Here is a 13746-nt window from a genome sequence, read left to right as displayed (position 1 = left end):
TGAAAAATTCCTATCGCATGAGAATTATTGTGAGTATTATCAACCCTGTTTTACAGTTAAGCTGAAGCATAGCAAGGTTAAGTAACTTCTTCAGGGTTACAGAAGGCTAAACTGCAAGGCTTGGCATTGCTCCTACACACAAGCCCAGGCTCTTTATTATCATAATACAGTTTCCTTCATTAAAAAAAATTCCCTTAATAGGCCAGGTATGGTGGCTCACGCCTGTAATCCCAGCATTTTGGAAGGCCAAGGCAGATGGATCACTTGAGGTCAGGAGTTCAAGACCAGCCTGGCTAACATGGTGAAACCCCGTCTCTACTAAAAATATAAAAATTAGTGGGGACTGGGCGCAGTGGCTTATGCCTGTAATCCCAGCACTTTGGAAGGCCAAGGTGGGTGGATCACCTGAGGTCAGGAGTTCAAAACCAGCCTCGCCAACATAGTGAATCTCTACTAAAAAAATACAAAAATTAGCCGGACGTGGTGGCCCACGCCTGTAGTCTCAGCTACTTGGGAGGCTGAGGAAGAGAATCGCTTGAACCTGGGAGGCGGAGGTTGCAGTGAGCCCAGATTACGCCACTGCACTCCAGCCCGGGTGACAGAGCAAGACTCTGTCTCAAAAAAAAAAAAAAATTCCCTTAATGGACTCTGGGAGGCTGAGAATTAGTACAACTCTGAAGACATGGATGCAATGGGAGTAAGATGTAATTTGTAATAGTTGGTCTTAAACAATTTTGCTAAAAAATATGTTCTCTCCTTAAGATTATAGGTCAACCACTATGAGAAAATATGTCTAGTCTCAGTAGTAATAAAAGAAAAGGGCGTAAAAGCAATGAGACATCCTCCTTCGCTATTGTATATGTTTTAAAGTTTACATTCCCTCTTGGAGATGTGGTGAAACAGGTGCTGATGCTCTGCTAATGGGCATGCAAACAAGTTAGGTTTCTAGACGGCAATTTGACAAAAATGTGTCAAGATCCCTATAGATGTCACTGCCTTTAGTCAGTAACTCCAGTTTTTCCTCAGTTTGTGTTAAGGCAATCAGAGTTAAAATATTTCTGCACAAGGAGGATTAATATTACAACAAGTTGAAAATAATCTTAAATATTGGTAAAACAAAATACTATACAACCAGTAAAATCATGTTTTTGAAGAATATTTAATAATATGGAAATATGTCAATGCACTAATGTTAAGTGGAAAAACTACCTATGACCATATATAATTTGAGAGTATGTTATTCATTTGTGTTTATACACATACACAGAGAGAAAGAGCTTGAAAGGAAGATTAGTAGGTGATGTTTTAATGGTAGTTATGACTGAGTAATGGAATTATGGATTTTTTTTATTATGCTTTTCTATAATTTTCAAATACTCTACAGTAAATACACAGTGCTTTTATAATAATAAATTACATTTTTTAATGTCTTGGGGAATTAAGTATGGAGGTATAAGAATGTCTCAGCTCCTCGAGGCAAATGTCTAAATAAAATGAGACTGCGGTAATAATGCAAAAAGCTTTCAGGTGATAGAAAGGATCTAGTGAAAACTCAAACAAAAGCACCTGCCTACTTAAGTGCCTTTTATTTCAGGAATGAATGCTATGTAGGAAGATTTACTTTAGTTGACTCGAATCTAAACATTAGGAAAAACAGCTGCATTAATAAAGCTGAGGCACGTTGCCTTAGAAATAATTGATGGCATATATGACATATATATGCCACAAATTATAACTTATGTATAATATACAATCACAGATGTGCATACATATCTTAGTATAATACATGGCCACAAAAGTATACATTCAGTAACCTTAATTTTTATTTCTTAGTAAATGTTCTGTGGTTATAAGGCAGAAGAATCAATGAACCAACAGTATCAAAATAGCTTTTTATCTTAACAGCAGCATGAAGATCTCAAGGAGTCCAATTTGAAAGCTTTCAAGATAAACAATATCAGCAGTGTTTCTTTTATTCAAGTTTTAAAATCAATTTTTTTTCTTAAAAGAAACTGTACTAACTACACTGTTGAATAACCAAGAAACACTCCTTATAACACCCTAAGAACACTCAGGCGAGCTACTCACTGTGGCTACAAGCTCCAGAAATCACCACCACTCCCTTCTCTCACGCAGAAAGCTCATCAATTTAACCCTGGTGAGTGTCAGCACAAGTGCTGCAGTAATCTGGAGTTTGCCCTCTTTGGGCCCAACCTTTATTTCCTCAATAATGACCTCTCACCTGACCTGAGCAGTTGCTGCTTAGCGAGCACAGCAACTTGACCAATGGGAAAGAACTACTGGCTATTCACTGCAGCCCTGTAATGAACAGGTCTACAGATTTTAGGAATTCCTCATAACACAATAATCAGGTTTTTCAGTTCCAAGGTTATCCCAGAGTTTACTCTTCGTTTTGGCCCTAGGCAACACTGTCATATTTTGTCAAGTTCCAGGTTGAAATGCCCAGTTTCAGGTTGAAACCACTTTCTCCAGCCATGCTAATGAGCCCAGCATTTGTTGAGCTACTTCTCTTTCCCCAAGGCCCTGGCTCTCCATGTATCCTCAACTCAGTTCACACAGGCAGGCCACAAACCTGAGGGGAGCATTGCACAATTCATCCTAACCTTGAATGGCTCAACTTGAAATAATTTGTCTATGGCGAAACTGAAGGCTACATCTAATGCAGAATTTATTCTTCCATTTTATCAATACATTTTATTAAAACTCATGGAAATTATCTTTCAGATGATTTTTAAAATTTATTTATTTATTTTTTCAACTATTATTTTAAGTTCAGGGGTACATGTGTGGGTTTGTTATATAGCTAAACCCATGTCGTGGGGTTTGCTGTACAGATTATTTCATCACTAATGGGTACTAGGCTTGATACCTGAGTGATGAAGTAGATGATTTTCTTAAAAGTAAGTTTACATACTCATTATTCACCTAAGACTGTTTATTTCAACATTGTACTTTAAATAAAAATTATTATAGACTTATGATTAGTAAGTTATGGCATTTACCATAATTTAATAGCCTTGACTATAGAAGAAATTCCTTTTGATTAGTATTTCTCAATGGATGTTCTGAGAGTTATCTGTATAAGAATTACCCAAGATGGCCTTCTGAAAAAACAGATTACTGGACTCTACCCCAGCTTAGTGAATCAGAATCTCCGGAGACAAGGCCTAGGAATCTGTATTTTTGTCAGCATCCTGTATAACTCTAAACACTGAGATTTAATAGCTCCTGTTCTCCAGGTTGCTTATTTTTCTTTACCTCTATGCTGGCAATTTTAGTGGCAGCTGGCACCTGCTGGCAGGTATCTTGGTGAAACAATGGAGGTACAATGGTTTTGCTATCTGTTATTCTTGTGCAGAGATAGGTTAAAATTGAAATAGCTAACATTTACTAGGTGCTTACTACATGCCAGGCATCCTTCTAGGCACCTTACATGGATTAACTCATTTAATTCTTATATAACCTTAGGAAGTAGGTACTATTATCTCCATTTTACAGATGAAGAAACTGAGGCACAAGGAGATTGTTTACTGAAAATCACAGAGCTAGGAAGTTGTGGGACAAGATTCAAACCTAGGCAACCTGGAAGAAGCCCATACTGTTGACCAGTACTCTAGCCGGTGAAATCTTTTCATCAATAGTTAACTATTAAAATAAGGGAAAATCAGTAATTGTTGGATAATAATCATAAGTACATTAGTATTATAAAGTACATTATATAGCAAAAAAAAATGCATACACACACACCCCTAGTTGATATCTGTCACTAGGTTTGATCATTATATGTCACTATTTGACTTTTCTTTTACTCTCAGAAAAACCTTTTCTCCAGCTGATCTTCAGCCTCTGTTAAGGACCCTTCTGGGTAGTAAAAGCTCATCTATTACGTCCCACTGATGTCTCCCTTAACTGTCATGGCATTGATGGCAGGGGGCATGCCCAATATCTAATTCTTCTGGTGTTAGTTTGTTAAGACTGGGTAGCTTAACAATAAAATCATACTTTCTCACAGTTCTGGGGACTGGAAGTCCAAGAGCAAGGTGTCAGCAGGACTGGTTTCTCCTGAGGCTTTGCTCCCTGGCTTGCAGACAACCCCTCTCACTGTGGCCTCACCTGGCCTTTCCACTGTGGGCGTTAATCTCTGGCATGTCTCCCTTTTCTTACAAGGACGCCAGTCAGACTGGATTAGGATCTGCCTGTATGACCTCACATAAACTTTAAAGGTCCTATCTGCAAGTACAGTCCCATTCTGAGGTACTGGGGGTTGGGGCTTCAACATGTGAATTTTGAAGGAACATAATTTAGCCCCTAACACCTCTCCTGAAAGAGAGGCCTTGGTTACCTTAGCGACCCAATCTATTAGCTGACACAATCTATTCCTTTGTCTTTTATGTTCTGGCCAAAAGCGAAAACGGGAGTGTTTTCTTCCCCATTTACGTGGTCAATAAGAAACATCTGTGAGGCAGTCGTTCCCACTAAGAGTTATTCGCTTTAACAGCCAAGTAATTAATATTGCAGTGAGCACTGAACCTCTCATAAGCCTTGGTTTGTAACAATCTATTTCAAGTCACATTTCAGCAAAATGGGCTTAAAGAAGTTTCATTCCTCCCATCTCAAACCAAATGTGCATATCTATATGTTTAACATAAAATTGTGTCACAATGTCAGATAGAATTAGGGTCTCTTTTGCTTTTGTAGGATTGTCCAGCCCAGTTGGAGAACTACTAAAGGAATTGAAGTACATCAGAAGGTAAAAAGGTTCTTAAGACTTTTCTTGGAAACCCAAACCTCTCCACAAAGATAAATCTCGAATTTCTAGCCATTATCAGAACATCAGAGGTTTAAAAATCCTATCTGAATAATTTAGACATATTTCAGATGGGATAAACTATATAGTGGAAAATACACAGGCTTTCGAATCAGAAAGGCCTGGGTTCAAAACCTAACTCTGCCACTAACTAGCTGTGTGGCATGAGGTATTTTCTTACCCTCTCTGAGACTCTCTCTTTACCTTTAATATAAAGATTAATAGGACCTTGCAGTGATGTTGTGAAGATCAAATGAGATATTTCTGAAGAATATCACAGAGCACAGAGCTTTACACATGGCAGATAATAAATGATAGCTATGACTATGAAATACAACCTCACAGAAACCACAGTCACATGTCTTAACTTAAGAAAGTAAGAGGTTGGCAAGTTTATATGGGTCACTGAAACCTTTTCTTAAAACTTACTACTCCATTAAATCCAAAGCCTGGGAACTACTTGTAATTCTCTGAGTAACCCAAATCAAGTTCCTTTATGTCAGCCAGATCTGATTGCTTCAGTTTCTGGGCATCTGGGTGGAAACTCTGGCTCCTAGAGGCTGAGACTACTCTGGTTTCATGGTAGACAATCTAGGACTGGCTTGGGAGAGGCATTTTTCTGTCAAGGAAGATATTTTGTGAGGATTCTAGGGTCCAGAGTGCTCCTTCTCATGTGAAGAGCCTGGTTGTAGCAGAAGCTGGCTGTGCCCTTTTTTTGTCCACAGTGACAGAAGGGTGACGACATAGATAAGGGCCTGACACAAAACAGAACTGCTCTCTAATCAATAGGCAAGGGAGTCAAAGCACTTCTGTTGACATTTCCCTCTCTTCCGGCAGATAATTCAACACTTTACAGAGTCCACATTTTTGCCCATTGCGCATTGACTCCACCCCACCCCCAAGGTTCACATCCTGAATTCTGTCTCTCACTCATCTTCTGAGGAATGGCAATTTGAAGCTATTGTGAGATGGGCCTGCCTGACAGCTATTGCTGCTAGTGGAAAAGGCCAAGCTTCCGTGAAATATCTGGGTGTTTTACAAGAAGGTGTTTCTCATGACCTTTTCGAAGGGGGTACAGCTGCCCAGGAGTCTGTGTAGGTGGCCACATGATGGCAGTGGCCAAGGTTCTATTCAGATCACATTGCTGTTGTGGGGGAAACATAGACTTCGTCCCACCTCTCCTTTGCTCCATACTTAAGGGCTGCCTTGGGGAGTAGTTTTAAAGATTGGAGGCTGTTTGTACAGAAGGGACAGGGGAATGGAAGTGGGCCCACACTAAATATGGAGGGGGACTCGCTGTGTTGTGCCATTTGCTAATGGTAGCCTCCCCTGAGATTCCTGTGAGGCCAGAGGGAAACTGTACTACAAGCCTTACTAGAGATTTGCAATACTGCCTTTTAGCTCATTGGAAACTAAATTGTTTTCCCAGTGTATAAGCCATGTTCAATTTTCAGATATTTGACTGTCAAACATTTCTCAGGGTCCAATAAATATTACAGTTTGGGACTGCCTGTACTTTCTGGGTCTTATTTCATGTTGATCCGGGTGATGTTGCTGTCATTACCTCATGGGCTCTGATTAAGTTTAGCCTTTTAGTAGCTGATTTTGCACTATCCATTTGCTCTCCTGCTCTGGGAAGATTGTAAATTTGCACATGCTCCCTCTGGTTGACACGCCCTTCTTCCTGCTTTCTCTACCTAATGCTCACTCACCTTCTCAGAATCAGTTCAAGGGCAAGAAGCTTGAATAGGCACTTCATAAAAGAGGATATCCAAATGGCCAATAAACATACAGAAACACAGTCTACCATATTAGTCATCAGGAAGATGCAACTTAAAATCTCAACACGGTGCCACTATGTATCCAGTGGAATAGCTAAAATAAAAAAGACTGAAAATTTCAAGTTTTGCTAAGGGTATGGAGCAACAGAAACTCTTATGAACTGCGGGCATGAATGAAATTGGTATAACCATTTTGGAAAACTATTTGTAATTTGTTGACTATAAGTATAATCTGTGATCCAGCAATTTAATTTACCTTGTAGCTATTTACCCAACAAAATTCATGCAGGTATGGATTAAAAGACATGTACTTGTGAGCAGCATTATTTGTAATAATCTAACATTGGTAATAACCCAAACAACTATCAATAGTAAAATGGAATAAACTGCAGCATATTCATGTAACGAAATGCTATACAGCAGAGAAAATGAATGAATTGCGACAATAGGCAACAACATGGATGCATCTCACAAAAACATGCTGTCAAGTGAAAGAAGTCAGGCACAAAAGATATATGCTGTGCCATTTAATTAATTTAAAGTTCAAAAACAGGCAAAACCAACCTATAGTGTTGGAAGTCACAATGGTGGTGTCCTTGGAGAAGAAGGCAGGGTTACTGATGGCGGCTCTGGTAATGTTCTGGATATGAGTGATGGTTACATGGGTGGGTTGACTTTGTGTCAATTTATTAGCTATCTGCTGAGATTCCTAATGTTTATGTGTATATTTCTAATTCACTAAAAAGGTTTGTTTTTTAAAAATGTATGTGTAAAAGGAGAATCATTTCAACTGTTGGCTCCTTCAGGAGACATTTCTGACTCCTCCTCCATCTTAGGCACCTGGGCCGTGGGGGAACGGAGATGGGCCAAATCTCTATCCCAGCTTTCCAACACTCTATACATTGGTTTACTTGTCTATACTCTGACAAGAGATTTAAATGCATTTGGTGTCTTAGGACTCGTAGTGCATAACTCAGAGGTGTTCAATAAATGTTGGCTGATGAATTTTCCCTTAGCTTTGTAAATACAGAATTCATCCTTGTCACACTGTTTATTGTACTTGGATTTTATCAGCATTAGGCACACAGGCCCATATTTGTATAAAAGTCTACATATATTCTGTATTCATTTACAAGAACAAACCAAGGCTGTATCTGAATAACTAGCAACTGAACCACATTTTTGGAGCACCAAATCAGAATCTAAAATTATCCCCTTTCATCTAGAGGTGACCTATCTGTGACAAGATTAATTTAATTTAATCACTCAAAATAGTAAGTTTAATTTGATTTTGTGCAAAAAGATATTAAGTATGGTATATGTGAATCTTTTATTTAACCCTAACATTTCTCTCTCTTTCCTCCCTGACCTTCAAACTTCAGTTCCACCTCAAATAATGATGACATACACATGACTCTAAGCTGGTCAGTCTATACTTGCTGTATTGTGAGGCTACCAATGGACCACATTAGCCTACATTTTTGCTCACTGAAGCTGCTCAAAGCAATAGGCTACAAAGATGTCCCTTGTTCTCAAGTACTGTTCTGATAGCTTGTATATGGAAGCCTGTGCTAAAGCTGTGTTTTCCAAATCAGTTAAGATCAAGAATTAATTAAGACACATTAAAAATAGAGACTTTTTGAAAGGGGAATGTCAGCTGATTTTTATCCAACAATTTAAGGAAACAGCAGGTGCAACAGTCAGCTCTACCCTCACTGGTTACTTAAGAACCCTCAAGAGTCAACTTATATTGCCTTTTTGTAAAGTAAATTAAATGCTTGGAAAAAAATAGTTGATCTACATAATAAGTATTCTGTAGTAACATAACAATTGTATAAAGGATGAATTTCGGATACTTCTCAGAACTCATCTGAAAATTGTGAAAAAGTATTCCATTTAGAAATACCTTAAAATTTGTCCGGGCACGGTGGCTCATGCCTGTAATCACAGCACTTTGGGAGGCTGAGGCAGGTAGATCACCTGAGGTCAGGAGTTCAAGGCCAGCCTGGCCAACATGGCAAAATCCTGTTTCTACTAAAAATACAAAAATTAGCCAGGGGTGGTGGCACATGCCTATAATCCCAACTACTTGGGAGGCTGAGGAAGGAGAACCACTTGAGCCCGGGAGGCGGAGGTTGCCGTGAACCAAGATCACACCACTGCACTCCAGCCTGGGTGACAAAGTGAACTCTGTCTCAAAAACAAACAAACAAACAAACAAAAACTTTAAAGTTTGATAGTGACCTTATTTTTTAAACTCCCTTTTCCATAGTTGGAAGTATTTTCACTAAAGAGAAACTTTGTTCATTTAGATATTTTTCTATCTGCTGTGTTCCAACTACAGTATATGCTTAAGTTTTTGTATGCTGAGATGTTTTTAGAACCCTGTTGTCACAAATGAAACCTGAAATCAGACAGTATATAAATAGAAGCAGATTCAGTGTAACTATCTTAACTATCAGAAAGAATAAAGTTTAAAAAAAAAAATTTGATGCATAATTCAAGGCAGAAAAAAGGTCAGATGTATGGTTTGAAGCAAGAATATTTTCCAATAGAATATTATTTATAATTTTGATCATTGCTAATCAGAATCTAGAATCTTATTAATTTATTTTTATTTTTCAGACAGGGTTTCACTTCCATCACCCAGGCTAGAGTGCAATGGTACAATATCGGCTCACTGCAACCTCCGCCTCCCAGGCTCTAGTGATTCTCCTGCCTAAACCTCCCAAGTGGCTGGGACTACAGGTGCATGCCACCACACTTGACTAATTTTTGTATTTTTAGTAGAGATAGGTTTCAACATGTTGGCAAGGCTGGTCTCAAACTCCTGATCTCAGGTGATCTGCCCACCTCGGCCTCCCAAAGTGCTGGGATTACAGGCATGAGCCACCACACCTAGCCTTAATCTTCAATCTATTTTGAATGTAACATTTTTCATTAATTAAGGAAGATTCCAAAGTCAATTTATCTTTCCTTTAGAACTCATGCCATATTAATTGGAGACACCAACTCCTTTAACACTTACTATTTATTGTCTGGATGGGCCTGGATGGGCCTGGATGGGCTGCAGGGTGTGCGGTAGAAAGAGCCTTGCTTAGGATACAGGAGAGCTGGTTCTTAGGCTCCGTTTTGCCCATCAGGTATATAAACTCGGCCACATGATGTAAGCTCTGAAGGACTTGTTTTCCCCATTTTGTAAACATAAAAAAGGAAAAGAAAAGCGAGGGCAGAGAGGTTAGATTGGATGATTTCTATGATCCGTTCCAGTTCAAAACTTCTCTGTTTTTTATATCTACTTTCCATATAAACGAGATTGGGAAATATTATTCAGCCTTAAAAAGAAAGGAAATTCTGATACATGCTACAACATGGATGAAACTTGAAGACATTATGGTACATGAATAAGCCAGACTGAAAAGGACAAATACTCTATGATTCCACTTGTACGAGGTACTCAGAATGTCAAATTCGTGAAGACAGAAAGTAGGATGATGGTTACTAGGGCTGGGAAGAGAGGGTAGAGTCATTGTTTAATGGGTATAGTTTTTGTTTGGGATGATGAAAAAGTTCTGGACATGAACAGTGCTGATGGTTGCATAACAATGTGAATGTACTTAATGCCACTGAATTGTAATTTGAAAATGGTTAAAATGGTAAATTTGATATTAGATATCTTTTACCACAATTTTTTTTAAAGTTAAAAAAAACAAAAAATTACAGGTTCAAAGAAATGCACATTTCAAAAGCTTTTGATGTTTATCATCTACATAGTAAGGGCATAATAAATATTTGTTGACTTATATTTTTAAAAAACAAGTGGGGGTAGCGGTAGGAAAATTAGGTTTAAAGAAGGGCACTAGGCTATTTAAGTTGATTTCATACAGCAACCACACCGGTGTTTTGTTTTGTTTTGTTTTTGAGACAGAGTCTCACTCTGTTGCCCAGGCTGGAGTGCAGTGGCTCGATCTTGACTCACTGCAACCTCCGCCTCCCAGGTTCAAGCAATTCTCCTGCCTTAGCCCCTCTAGTAGCTGGGATTATAGGCACGCGCTACCACGCCTAGCTAATTTTTGTATTTTTAGTAGATACCAGGTTTCGCCATGTTGGCCAGGCTGGTCTCGAACTCCTGACCTCAGGTAATCCACCCGCCTCAGCCTCCCAAAGTGCTGGGATTACAGGCGCGAGCCACCGTGCCCGGCCTCCATCCTCATTTTAAGAGTTGCTGATAATGAAAAATTATGGCATCAATTTAAGTTATGCTTTCCTTAAGCAATGTTAAAAGAACAATTTTCTTTGGTCACTTGAATTTAACTCCTTTGATATGAATTATTACTGTCATTTGCACTGAGCAAAGCCTACCATTGTCACTTTAGAGGAAAAGGGCAAGTTTAAATATCTATTGGTAAAGCTGGCAAATATTTAAATTAATTTAAACATGGATAATTTAGTATATTTTAAATATTTAGTTGGTTAAAAATAAAAACAAATGAGCAAATAACACACACTCTCCATCCCCCCAAAAAAAAGGAGAAAGAAAAGGAATGTAAAGAGGAAGAAAGAAAAGGAAAATAAATTCTGACATTTTCCACTGTGGTAACTCATCTTGTCAAATTATTTTATAGGTATTTAATATTCTATTTCGTTAATTTTTTTATATATAATTGACCAAGTTTTAGGGCCAAATAAATTTTTTTTTCTTTTTTGAATGGGGTTGGGAGTCATTTTTTAAAAAGCTACAAATAAGGAGCCAGGTGTGGTGGCTCACACCTGCAATCCCAGCACACTGGGAGGCCAAGGCAGGTGGATCACAAGGTCAGGAGATCGAGACCATCCTGGCTAACACTGTGAAACCCCATCTCTACTAAAAATACAAAAAATTAGCCTGGCATGGTAGCGGGTGCCTGTAATCCCAGCTACTCGGGAGGCTGAGGCAGGAGAATCACTTGAACCTGGGAGGCAGAGGTTGCAGTGAGCCGAGATCACACCACTGCACTCTAGCCTGGGCGACAGAGTGAGGCTCTGTCTCAAAAAAACAAACAACAAAAAAGCTACTAATAAGGTATTCAAATCTGCATGCCTGTCTTGCCTATATTTATTTAATCAGGCACATGGAAGAGGTAACAAATAAATCTATAATATGAAAGAAATTAGGCTGGGTGCAGCAGCTCACACCTGTAGTCCCAGCAATTTGGGAGGCTGAGGCAGGAGTATGTCATGAGCCCAGGAGTTTGAGACCAACCTGGGCAACATAGTGGGACCCCATCTCTACAATTTTAAAAATTAGCTGGGATGGTGGCACATGCCTGTAGTCCCAGATACTTGGGAGGATAGGGTGGGAGGATTCCTTGAGCCTGAGAGGTGGAGGCTGCATGAGCCATGATCACACCACTGTACTCCAGCCTGGATGACAGAGTGTGACCTTTTCTCAAGAAAAAAAAGAAAGATAAATTATTAGGTACAATATTTTGCTGTGGATTACTAGTTACAGTAATCTGCATTAGTCATCCATTAATAAAATGCTCTTACCACATTCAAGAACTTGAATTAACATTACATACCACATAAAAAAGACTAAACATGCAAAAACATGTTTGCTAAATTTGATCAGCAGAAGCTTGACCAGAAAAAAATATAAAAGTTTCAGATTTCCTAAATGAGTGGCACCATCATATTAATAAAATCATAGTTTCCATATATGAACATTTTATGTACAGGAGTCCTAATAAGTTATATCAACTATTCATTCCAACAATAGTCATTTCCCACCTGCATTTCCCAAACTCACCTTTTTTGTTGTTATTGACTATTTTAAAATTTTATCATTTTTGTCTATTTGAAATATCTCCTTTCTCTTAGAAATTCTGATCCAGGAAGTCTCAAGTTGCAATCTGGGAATCTTTTAAACCACTATTATACTCTACCCACTCCCCCACTTGCCTACTACCCTGAGGAATTTTACAATCAGACAAGTTTGAGAAACAGTATGCAACATCAATCACAGAAGATGGGAAGCAGAACTTTTATTTTTTAAATTTTAACTTAATTTTTATTTTTTGAGATGAAGTCTCGCTTTGTTGCCTAGGCTGGAGTGCAGTGGCGCAATCTGGGCTCACTGCAACCTCTGATTCCTGGGTTCCAGGGATCCTCCGGCCTCAGCTTCCTGAATAGCTGGGACTACAGGTGCTTGCTACCACACCTGGCTAATTTGTGTATTTTTACTAGAGACGGGGTTTCACCATGTTGGCCAGGCTGGTCTCGAACTCCTAACCTCAAGTGATCCACCTACCTTGGTCTCCCAAAGTGCAGGGATAACAGGCATGAGCCACCACGCCAGCCAGAGCCTTTATTTCTAAGCTCTCAGCCAAACACATTAACATAGTTTTATAACTTCATTACAAGATTCAAAGTATTAATAAGGACTCACATCTGGAAAAAGTGCTTATATACACCATCCTCACCTTTAAAAAATGAAGATGACATTTGTTTTCATTGATCACTTTATATAACATAATTATCTTTCAAGCAATTTCTGTATAACATGAAATAGAATGAGACATTTTCTAATTGTTATTAGAGACAGAATTAAAAAGTAAAATAAATATATAATAACCTTTATAACTTTTGTCTCACAGGCCTTCTGTGTCAAACAAGAAATTATGTTTTCATTTTTTTCAGGACTATAACAAGGAAAGCTATAATTTAAATCTATAATAAGGTATATCATTTTAAAGGGCATTAGTCAAAGCTGCAATTTCCAAGCAAGTGGTGGTTTAGTCCAAAAGCTTGAAAAGTGATAGCTTATTCTACACAAAAAGTACAGTGTAACTCTATGTATTTGACATAATTCTCTTCATGACTAAGCTAACTTCAAAAGTAGCATAAAAATCCATAAAAACTTAAAAATAAAATAGGCTCTACATAAGAATGGAAACAAATATCTGTATTGAAAAAATGAATTCTTCCATTGCCTTTATTTTTTCCCTTATGTTCTCTATTTTAAAAGGTAAGAATGAGATCACTTACCTAATTCACCAATCAAGAGTAGTTCAGTGGATTACTTTCATCCTTATACTATTATCAAGTTGAGCAGGGCTAATCCTTATCAACTTTTCTGGCTTCAAAGCTAGGAATCAG

General features: G+C 38.4%; 1 protein-coding gene across 15 annotated transcripts in view; it reads right to left on the bottom strand.

The window, feature by feature from the left end:
• The window catches only part of INPP1 (inositol polyphosphate-1-phosphatase), a 33216-nt gene that overhangs the window by 12845 nt on the left and 6625 nt on the right, over window positions 1-13746 (bottom strand). For 8 of the 15 annotated variants that reach the window (XM_054476875.2, XM_054476876.2, XM_054476882.2 and 5 more), the window contains exon 2: window positions 9638-9790. The exons of 3 other annotated variants lie outside the window; for them this stretch is intronic. The gene's annotated coding sequence lies outside the window, so the exon portion shown is untranslated. Of the gene's footprint in view, window positions 1-9637; window positions 9791-13070; window positions 13137-13635; window positions 13736-13746 lie in introns of those variants that run through there. 4 more of the 15 variants (XM_054476877.2, XM_054476874.2, XM_063647739.1 and 1 more) reach the window with 2 other exon arrangements.

The sequence above is a fragment of the Pongo pygmaeus genome, chromosome 11 (genome assembly GCF_028885625.2).
Source record: "Pongo pygmaeus isolate AG05252 chromosome 11, NHGRI_mPonPyg2-v2.0_pri, whole genome shotgun sequence".
Taxonomy (NCBI): domain Eukaryota; kingdom Metazoa; phylum Chordata; class Mammalia; order Primates; family Hominidae; genus Pongo; species Pongo pygmaeus.
The sequence above is the reverse complement of the archived record's forward strand: the minus strand, read 5'-3'. Positions and strand labels throughout refer to the sequence as shown.